Source organism: Sinocyclocheilus rhinocerous, unplaced genomic scaffold (assembly GCF_001515625.1).
Source record: "Sinocyclocheilus rhinocerous isolate Xijiao unplaced genomic scaffold, SAMN03320098_v1.1 scaffold1534, whole genome shotgun sequence".
NCBI lineage: Eukaryota > Metazoa > Chordata > Actinopteri > Cypriniformes > Cyprinidae > Sinocyclocheilus > Sinocyclocheilus rhinocerous.
Genome location: NW_015638992.1, coordinates 465,933 through 478,204, shown reverse-complemented (window position 1 = coordinate 478,204; position 12,272 = coordinate 465,933).

The following is a 12,272-nucleotide window of genomic DNA, read 5'->3' as shown; positions in this document are numbered from 1 at the left end:
AAAACAAACAACAACAGAAAATTTGGAATTTGAGGTATGCGGATACAGACACTAAGTCTAACACAACAGCATTTTTAAGCGTGATTAAACGGTCCAAACATACAATACATCTATTTCTATATAAAAATATGTGTAGACTGGACAAATGAAACAATTAAATTGTGCATTCAACCACACAGTGGCACTATAGGGTAAGAGATACTTGACCAATGGAAATCAATGGGTTGGAAATTATATTTTTACCCCTGTAACCCCTGGCATTTCTTGCTCAATGACATGTCAAAATTTACATCCGGAGATATTCTTAGGCAGAACTAAGGTGGTGTGATTCATTCAGTGAATGCGGTGTTCCTCTGAGATTTGTGATACTAATTTTATGTCAGCTGAAATATTAAATCTAGATCTCATAAATCACAGTGGTATTTGTCTGCCACATAAACTTTTCTGTGATTACGGTTAGGCTGGTCTAAGGACAAACCTTTATGCATATTAACATTTACTATTGCTAGTTAGATATCTAGAGGTCACCACCTCAGACTAATGTCCCTGATAAAGAGATCGTAACCAGATCAATGTCTCATTTTAACAATCTCTTTACAAATGATGGAGAGAATAGCAGGAGGGGATTGATTTTTCTTGTCTTCTTCTTCAAAGAGAAATACATTCTGATCTAATGGGGCTGTTAGTGAGATGTATGGAGTGCCGTTGTGATGAGATGTTTGTGGGAGAGCTGTCCAAACCAAAGTTTTTGTTGATTAAAATCTGATCGGGATGGAGTGGCGATGGCAGAGACTCAGCACTTTGGTTTGCAGAGCTCAGCAAAACGGCGACGAGCAAATGAACACTTCATCAGAGCAGAGAGATCCTTCGCCATACAAACACACATCTGATATCTGCTCCAGTTTTCCTCCGCAGAGCCCGCGTCACTCACTGCACAGCGGATTATGCACAAATAATAGTATGTGCAACCTGATATGAGACAGTTTTCAGCTTTAACTCTCTGATGCTCCTCATGAGGCGGACAAAGATTAGGGTTTTATTTTCTTCAGTGAAATTTTTTATTTAATATTTCAATCTCAACAAAAAAAATAAATAAAGCAAAATATAAAAAAGTTAAAGAGGTTTGTTATGAAAAATGCACAAAAATATTTTCAAATTTGAAATGGTAAATATTATAAATTTTTCAAAACATGTTTTACTCTAAAACTGTGAGAAAATAAAAGCCACAAATCTAAACAAGTTGTGTTCCAAATTTGAGGTTGATATCACAAAAATGAGCTTTCAGTAAGATTTTGTTTGTGAACAGTACAAAATATTTCCACTGGACGAATTTCTTTATTCCATGCTTTTCCAATGCAGTCATTTTTGACCGCAAGGAGTACAAGAGTTACTATTTTTTCAACCTTTTTAAATCGTGTCCATCATTTTTTTGCATTCACATAGCAAGTGCCAAAACCTTTACCAAGTCTCCTACCATTTAGGCCTAATTAAAAACAAAACAAGACAAACAAAAAAACTACATTTTTTTAGTCAAAAACAAACAAAGGGCACCAGAGGCTTAAATGTCTGTTTTTTTTTTTTTGTAATTAATTTTTTTTTAAATGAAAATTTCTTGACAAACAGTAGAGTATATGTAATACTCCTGAAAATGAGAATGATTAGAAAAGGAACAACATAGATGCATTGTTTCCTCAATTGCGGTTTACCTTGAATGAATCAATATATATTCAGAATATTCACAACTCGCTTCACAGTAACAAAAAAAAAAGACAACACATTTTACAAGTATACTAGACATATTTATGCAATCTTTTACCAAAAGCAATGTATAATTTCAGTGACACAAGCAATTCACACACACACACACACACACAACACATTTTGTCAAGCAAATATTACTCAATAGTTGTGACGATGGCCTAAAGTCAATAAAAGACATACTGGATTGATGAAAGGGTTAGTTCACCCAAAAATGAAAATTGGCTCGTGTTTTACTCACCCTCGAAGCATCCTAGGTGTATATGAATCCCCGACATGGATGTACTTCCTCAATGGTGGTTTACCTTGAATAAATCAATTTATTCACAGTATAGCAGTAACAAGACAAAAACATATTTTACAAATACTGGACATGCAATCTTTTAGTAAAGGCAACGTACAAACATAGTATTTCAGAGACATGAGCCATTTAAATTGTCTTTTTCTTGGTTTAAACCACATTTTAAGAATATTTTCGAAGAAGTAGATGAAAAAGCAATTGGCTAACATTTTCTCAATTAATACTCAATCCATCGTGTTTAAAATCAAGCAACACAAACATTTCATTAAGGCTCAATTAACCGGCATAAAAGGGGTTAAATGTACTAAATATGAAAGATTAAGACACTGTTTAACTTTGAAACTAGCATTATAAACTATTGATTTAAATTAGACGGCCTTCAACCTTTATCGTGTAGCATCCTAGCATGCTAGTCGCGACGCACCCATGCTAATCATGTGCTTCGACAAACTAAAATCATGACACGCTGTTACGATCTGCGTCTTTGGTATCTGCTGTAGTAGCGGGCGTAACACACGCTGTTAATAAAGTATATAGCCAACTTTTTAACATAACTCATTAGGTTTATGCCAAACCGTGTTTATCCTCAAAACGGAAGTGTGTGTTGTGTATTTTGACAAATAGCCTACCTGTGAAGAAACGCTGTGCTTCCTCAGTGGTGGTTTACCTTGAATAAAGCGTGATCTGTTGGATTTTCAGTCGTAGAGTCAAACTTATTTAACTTCAGATGTTTTTTACTCCACAGACAGGATTTATAAGGATGCAGCAGACGCGATGCTTGTCCTTCATGCTTCAACACAATCAATCTGTCCGTTTATCGCTCTCCCGTCGTATTTAGTCTCATATCGCTCACGGGCCGCTGCCCTTAAACTTTTAACTCATGTCAGACTTTCACCTTCTGCTAAGAAAAGCTTGAGATAGTCTCACAGACGGTCACATTAAGACAGTTCATTAGGAGAATTCTAATTCATAATCTGTGACCCTGAGAGAGTTCAGATGAGACGAGAGTGAGATTGATTCTCATTAACTGACGGTAATAAAGATGAACTGATGCCTTCAGTCATCCACCACATCAGTCCCTTCATTATAATTGAAAATGTATTGAAGAAGCCACCGAGTCACTGTCTTTTGATATCTGCCACATTCAAAGGAAAGGAAACTTTAGTTCATTGACTAAAAGTGTTGATGTAACTTTCTCCTTGCAGATGACATCTAGGGTTACCACCTTAAGCTAGGCAAAATAAGGGACACCCATTCACCCCCCCTCCCCTCCAAAAAAACAAAAAACCATGCTCAAGTAGGCTATGTAAACTTCCGACAGAACATATTAATATTGCTATTTTAAATTGGATTATTTATAATTATTATTATTTTATTATTTAATTTTTTTTTGACAGTTCTGCAGCTGTTGCCTGGATGGGATGAATTTTTATTATTTATTTATTTTATTATTCATTTGCTTAAATTAGGTCTACATTTATTTGTCCCATTTTTATCTAAATAATTTAGCATTTTATACAACTTTTTAAAATGCCAAATTGTATATGATATTTTTGATTATTTATTATGATATATTTATGATTAATATAAATGATAAATTAATAAATAGGGTCTAACATTAATTATAATCTGTTAATTCATGTCTAATAATGTTTAAAATATAATAATTATGTCTACCAAGCTCTGATAATGTATGGAATATTATATTAACAGACTATCCAAATTTTAATAAAACAATAGGCCTATACCTTAGCACAGATGTGTCTGTCACTTTTAAGGTATGGTTCACCCCAAAATTTAAATTCTGTCACAATTTACCCAGGTTGTTCTTAGCCTGCATAAAGTTCTTTATTCTGTTGAACACAAAAGAAGATACTTTGAAGAATGTGGGTAACTAAACATCTTCTGGTCCTCAGTAACTTCCAAGGTAGGGAAAAAATATTATCAGAGTCATTGGGGACCAGAAACTGTTTGGTTACCCACATTCTTCAAAGTATCTTCTTTTATGTTCAACAGAAGAAAGAAATTATTAAGGTTTGGAACAACTTGTGGGTTTGTAAACGATGACACAATTTTCATTTTTGGGTAACTATCCCTTTAAGTCAGTCCGTGAGCAACTGAAATGCTTCTCTGCAAACTGCACATTCATCATTAGTTACTGGACAGACACATTGATAACTTTCCCATTCAGCCCTACATCTGGAGAGCCTTGTGTTCAAAGGGCAGATGTGAGGTCCTAGATGTTTTAAAACCGCGCAGGTTTACTGCATGCTGTGGTCGCGTGAAAGGGCTTCTGAGGCCCCGTTTACACTAGTGCATTTTCGTTTTAAAACGCATAACTTTTGCTACAGTTACGCCTATCCGATCTCATGAAAGTGTATATAAATAGTACGCCAAATAAAAATTAAAACTCGTGGTATTGATATACGCAAAAATGGACTTGTGTATATGCTACGCGATGGGTAGGATAATGGTTGTGGGGTAGATGCGTATCATATGTACGCGAAAACTGCATGTCATATACACACCAACAAATTGCATATCATATGCACGCGAAAACTGCGTATTATATGCACGCCAAACACGTGCGTATCATATGCACGCCAAAGTCCATTTTTGCATATCAATACCATGAGTTTTCGTTTTTATTTGGCGTACTATTTATACGCATTTTCATGAGACCGGGCTCCCTATCGTTTACACTACTCCGGCGTTTTCGAGGTCGAAAACGGAGACTTTTGAAAACGCTGCAGACCCCATTTTAGTTTGAAAACTAAACTAAAAATATTTATTTGTTGATTCAACTATGTGTTGGCATTTGTAAAATATGGGACAAATCGCATCCCGTATTGGTTTGATACGGGACGCATCATTTTACCTTTAAATACGGGACGATTCCGTATTTTAAAGGACGGGAGGCAACATCTCAAACTTATTCTCTTTTAGTTCAACCCAAAATGAAAAGATATTTTGAATGTCCAAGCCGTTTTCAACACAATGAAGGTAGATACAAACTTCATTATAAGCACACATTTTATATTATTATATCGTTTTTGTTAATATTTTAAATTAGATTTGGGCTTTAGTAATTTTGTTGTGTTTTTGTCTTACAACATTTAAACATGTTTTTTTTATTTTATTTATTTATTTAGTTTGAATTAGTTTAGTAAATTAAATGAAATGAAATGAAAAATGTTTAAAGTTTAATTAAAAATTATTTATTTATTATTATTTTTTAATATTAAGGTTAATTTTATAAGTAACATTTAAAAAAAAATAGTTTTAGCTTTAGTTAACAAATAGCCCTGGTATAAAATGACTAAAACTACTTTTTATTTATTTATTTTTATTAACACTTAGTGAAACTTGTTTGTGGTCCATGTCGTCAAAAAGACCTCAAATATGATCACAGTATATATATATATATATATAGGCTATATATATCCTATTAAAATGTAATGTTAATGTTGAGTATTGTGTGCATGCATCCTGCACACATATAGTACTTATGTCTTACATCCTGATGACAAAAAAATAATTAAAGTTTTATTTTAATTTTAAATATTGATTTGTGCTATTTTCCCCATTTATTATTATTTATTTTTAATTATTATTATTATTTTTTACTTTTAAACAGAATTCATTCCATCCTTTCACTATGATTCCATTGCGACTGCATCAACACAATGACCCGAGAGTGCTGGTAAGCATTTATCATTTTTATTGTAAAATTGAAAAAAGAAGAAAGACAGAAAAAGCCCCAATAAGCATCATTTATACATATTATGTCAAATGATAAACTTAAAGTGCATACATAAATATATAAATAAACCAATGCAAATGATCAAATTCTAATAATAAAAATCATCAAATAAATAAATGAGCAAAACAATAAATAGATCACCGTAATTAAAACCTTTTACACATTTAATTGTCAAAGCAGCAAGTTCAAGAGGGAAGCTAATGGGACAAAACTGGTTCGTTGTTGTTCAAAAATGAAACGAAAAGGAAGGTTTGCTCCTTTACACCTCCAGAGAAGGGCTTAAACTCATCGTACAGACGCTACGGGAACATCTGGTCGTGTCCCACACTTCCCTCCATAGCATTTAAACATAGATTCAATATTTAGCTTACATCTGTTTGTATATTGTGCTAAGAAACCCTAAGATATAACACAATCGTCCATAGCAAAGCCGACCCGAGTTGTTTTCTGTCGCCGATCCAGGTCTCGTGTTGGACTCCAGCTCACACGTAGAGCTGATCCCGGATCAGTCGCGACAGAAAACGCCGGGAGCTTTTGCGCAACTCCCCATTGTACCTGAAAGAAGCGTTCTGTGCTATCAATATCCCCAGCAAATACAGATTTCATGAGCCCGTCCCTTCGCATTCATTACCTTGACATATATAAAGAGAACCATTCATAGGAATATCATACCAGTAGATTAATCTATAACCATTTTCTTCTGTACAAAACATTCGGAGTATTGGCTGGAACAAATCATTCCATCAAAGACGCGGGAAAGAAAAGCAAACGTGGATGGAAAGCTTGAGGTTTGTATGTTTGGATACTGTATGCAGCGTTGGCTCTAGCAGAGGACTATGGCAGTATATGGGGAGTATGAAGGAAGAGGACATGGCTTAGTTCAGGTAGTAACATCGTATGAATAAAAAACACAGTTTGTAAAACATACTCCCAAAACAGCCCAAACCCTGAAGAGCATGTCCAGCGAGTCCAAACGCAGTGCTATGTTCCCATGATATCCTTACTGCATGATAGCACGCTCGAAGACTACAGAGCGTGACCTCCGCTAGTCGCCTTGAAGCTTTGACCGTTACCCGAGGAGGTACTGCTTGAAAATCAAAACCAAAAAATGGTGCATTTTTATGTTTTCTATGTCTTTTACTACAAAAATGTTTCTACGTCTCTAGCAATTTATAGCATGCACAAAGAGTGATTTAAAGAACTATAGGCAGGGCAAGCTATGAAAGAAGAACTAGTTTTCTCTTTTTTTGGCAATAAATAGAATAAAAATTGAAATAGAGCATGAGAATTCATGTTTGTACAGCATGTATGAGCCACAGGTTTAGAAATATCCGGACAAAATAATTGCATGTGCCATGTGCATGGATCAGCTGCTGCACCACTAGGAATGTTCTGTTGTTTGGAACGGAATACTAGTATACACTGCTTAATGCACACTGCATACTTCGTACTGTTTTTTGTTTGAAATGTCAGTCTGTCATGCAGTATGCAATAAGTTTCAAACACACTGTAAAAAAATGATTTTTCAAAATTGTAAATAAAAATAACTGAAGTATGTTTTACAAGAAAATACTTCTTTCAGTTTTTCTACTTCAAAATGTATTTAATGTGCTACTTGCCGTTTCTTTGTAATTATTTGTGAAAATTTACTAGCAGTGAAAACACCATTTCTTTTCCAGCGCATTTGTAAAAATAGGCTAGTAGTATATTTAATTATGAAAATGTGGTATCAATGCAAACGTTTCTGCAATGGTATCTAGGGTGTTGCTATGTGGTTGCTAAGGTGTTCTGTGTGAATCAGTGTTGTTTTTGTATAATTAAGATTATATATACGTATATATATATTTGTTAATCTTTGAATTAGTTTTTATTTTTTGCATAGTGTTTTATATGGTTTAATTTTAATTTGAACTAATTTAGTAATTTTCTTGTGTTTTTATCACTTTTATTGTGTATTTTATTTTATTCAGCTAATATTTACTTTATTTAAAGTAACAAAAATGTTTTTATGGTTTTAGTTTTAGTTAACGACACTAAAAAAAATAGACGTAGACAGTCAATTTCACAAAAAGAAATGGCAAGTAACACATTGAATTAAACATGAAATATTGAAGTAGAAAAATGAAATCGTATTATCTTTTAAAACATGCTCCAATAATCTTAGTTAATAAAAACTAGTTAATAATAATCTTAGTTGTTATTTACATCTTCGAAAATGCATTTTTTACAGTGTATAATACTGATTTTAATTCATTGCTATGCGCTTGCTAGGGTATTGCTTTGCATACTGTGTATTTGATAAACGTAGAACAGTATGCATACTGCAAAAATAGTATGAGGAGTATGTTAGTGTGCTTTTCCAAACACACCTATGATCTCGCTGGGTCCCCGTCTTAGAATGATGACGTCACTTAACAGTTACCAGGTCAGTTTTACAATATTAAAAAACAGAATGAATGGAAGATGTCAAAGTGAACAGAATTGTGCCCTTGAATGTTGATTATATAGTGACCTTCCGCTGTGATCATCTGATCGGTGTTTAATTGAAAAGCTGCTCTGTCCCTGATCACTAATTTGAGCTCAGACAGACAGATGGCAGACGTCCCGCTTGAGCGATAGGAACTGGAATGTTTGTGCAACTATTAGCCGTATATATATATGTGTGTGTGTGTGCGTGTGTTTATGGACCCTGCTGGACTCCAACTAGTTTTAATGATCCATTCCATATTAGGGATGAAAAATAAAAGTCTATTTTAAGACCATTACGATTTTTTTTTGCGACATTATTTTAAAAGACAATTAAGGACATTTTTGTACCAAATTCTCATTAACATAATGAAATAAAAATCTCATGCTCATTATAGGAAAAAATTAAAGGTAAGTACTCATACACCATTATAGCATTTGTGGTTAATTTATTATCTGATTATCGTTATATTTATTATCGTATTTCCGCTTTTTATTTTGGATATTATTACAGTAATGAGAAGCAAATAACAACTGAGAATAATGTCAATTACAAAACTTAACAATAATATAATGATGACTTCATAATAATGGATTTTGCATTACAGTAATGAGAATTTGCATGACTGGAAAATGTGCTTAATTTCAAAATATCACATTGGTCCTCAGAATTGCTGTTAACATATCATATACTGTATATATATATATGTGTGTGTGTGTGTGTGTGAATTTTTAAAATATTTTTTTTAATGTATTTATTTATGCTATACATATGATACAATATTCAAAAAAAAATTCTTAAATTATATTTAAGAATTTTAAAGAATTTTTAAAAAATTTATTTATTGTATCATATATATGTATAGTATAAATAAATACATTTAAACATATTCTAAACATATTTACTTATTTATTTTTATTGTCCTGTTGAATACGTTTTCAGGAAACTCGCCCATTTCTAAAGGGAAACCTGTCTGATAACTGATAACTGATTCATGTTTTGTGTTGACACATCAGTCACATTAACCATATGGCGATCCACCCATCAAAACTTTGCTAATTTCTGCCTTAATATTAAATCATGTACTTTGTTTGACCTGTAAAGCACTTAAGATCCACTTTGTCCCCTGAATATTAAGCGAGAGACTGACCACTTTTCAAGATCCAGAGTGAAATGTGCTGTCCAGTCATATTAGCTTCAAGAACGTAAACTACTAGAAGAGAGGCAGCGTTTCTCGTTTCCTGACAAAATATGAATGGGACGACGGCACAGAGAAAGTATCGCTTGTTTTGATTGGAGGAAATTGTGCTGTCGTGGCACGTGGCACATTTGCACGGTCGACTGATCATGGCAGGCTGTGCATGAAAAAATCCTGCTATCAACATAACAGGTTTGGTCCAAAACGTTTACGTTTCTGTGGGTCTAAAACAACTAAGCATGATGTCAAAGTCAACATGGAACGGCATTTGCGACCCATTTTACTTCCGTAATGTGCCGTATTTCTAAGTAAACATGAATGTATTTAATCATTTGCAATTATGTGCACTGCGGAGTCGTTCAAAATAAGACTAGAAACGTGTATTTAGAAAGCAAACAGGTTCAATTTTGATTTCATGTTGACTTTAAAACGAATGTTACCATGTTTTGCGGTGGTGATGTGGCCTCGCTGGTTTGTTTCTATACGTTTTCACCTCTAAACACTATTTTTTCATACATTTTTGTTCCTTTACATCACTTCTCTTCTTTTTCTCAGTCGTTTAGGCCGTAACTGTGGCCTGGCTCTACATAAGTACTACATTTACATAGGCATGCACAATACAGTGTAACTATGAGCAATTACGAAGTTCATTTAAGTGTAATCACACGTGAAATACCTGAATAAAGCATGAATAGGGGAGAACTACTGTCTTTAAAAGTGTCTCTCAACGCTATAGAAATGTTCAGAGACTGCTGATCTCTCTGTGTGCTGTGTTTTATGGTTTGATTTGTCTAATATAAATGTTCTAGAAGGCCCTTCTGGCACACAGCATATCAGTGTAAGCCACTGAAACAAATTCGAAGCGTTACTATGGCACGTTTTAGGCTGCTTCTAAATGAAAGGTTTTCCTGAATTCTATCTCAAAACAACCTGTTCTCACAATGGAAACGTCACTGCAGCGTGAAGCTGCAAAACTTCATTCTGTGGCTGTTTTTAACCTCATTTCGGAGGATTCGGTAAAGCCTCTGTTATCGTCAGATGCTCTCGTGTTTGGGGAACACAGTACAGAAGTAGCTGGAGCTACAATTCAATTAAATTGTTTTAAATGGTGATCGTGCTGTATCAATAGCATTAGTTTAATCGCTGGGTATTCAGCACTATTTCAAACTAACATATTTAATGCAACTTACACATTAGCAGTCAGCAAGCTAATATACAAGATACAATGTGATAAAAAAACAGATGAAATGACAGTAAGACTTGCTGTGTATTATTTATTCTATTAAAAAAAGAATAAATGAATGAATGAATGAATAAATAAATCAATAAATAAATCAATCAATCAAATGAGAGTAATTTGTACGTCATGCTGTGTACTTGGTCATCTGACAAATGAAATTAAATAAAACCAAACGGAATAAAATAAAATAAATAAAGATAAATTGTCAGTAATGTTAATGTATGACAGGCAGCGTATTTTTATTTGATTAAAAAAAAAAATACATAAATAATAAATAAATAAATGGAAAAAAAAAACAATAAATTAAGAGTAATTTTAATGTAAGCCCTGCCTTGTACTTGGTAAGCTGACAAAATTAAATTAAACTAAATAAAATAAAATAAAAACAGATAAATTGTCAGTGATGTTAATGTAAGAATTGCTGTGTACTTTTATTTTATTAAAATAATAAAATTAAATTACATTAAATAAAATACAGATACATTGTCAGTAATGTGTACTGTTATTTTATTAACAAATAAAATACAATTAAATACTTGGTAAGCTGACCAATTAAAAAAAAAATTAAGTCTATAAACCAAAGATAAATGAGACTTTATGAAATCCTCAGTTTCAACGTTAAAAACAGCCACTGGGAGTTTTGGTGGTACATGTTTCCTTGTGAATCTGTGTAGCTCAAAAACAAAAGCTGTTTTGGCAAAAATATCCATGTGTAGTTGTGTTTGCTGTGGTCAATTGTTTACAGTATGATGCATGAATTAAATGATATCGTGATGGATCGAATGCCCTTTTCTCCACCTGGCAGCTTTCTGAAACGAGACGTGGCGATGAACAGCAATTCCGAATGTGCCCAAATCAATATCAACACACTTCATAGTCTATAACAAGAGCCTAAAATACCCCACTAAAGATAATCTATCAATATCCTTTAGACTGTTTTGCGCCCATAACCTGCAAACTAGTTTTTCGTCAAAGGTTTTCAATAAAACACACCCCAAGTCCCCATAAACCTACACTATACACCCTGAATTAATTGTGTCTAACTCTTAATTGGCATATTATACGAAGTAGCATGTATGTAGCGTAAGATAATCGTTCGGTGGTAATATTGTACACGGTTACGGTACCGACAGAGATGAAAAAGATTTGGTCCTCTGGTCCCTACGGGTGAGAGAAAGAGAGTTCGTTATACTGCGTCAGTGGCATATACACATTTTATCGTTAAACCCTCATTATTCCACGCGAGTAAAAGCTACGGCTGTCTTTTGATATGTGCATGGATCCGTCTTTTGCTTTAGCGAACTCTACCAGTCCCAGCCATGCACTGTTCTTCCAAAGTGTTCGGTATATAGCGTTTTTCAAAAGAGAAAAAAGTTTTCAGTTTATTTGTTTTCGTCCTCGTCTCCGCCGTCGCTGTCGTCCCCCGTCACGCCAGTATTTCATCGCCGTGGAAACACACGCTTTCGTTAAATGCGATATGCTTCACGAAACTCCCTTATGCGCTTGTTTTTCCACTTCGTTTGCTTCTTCGTGTGTTTTTTGTGT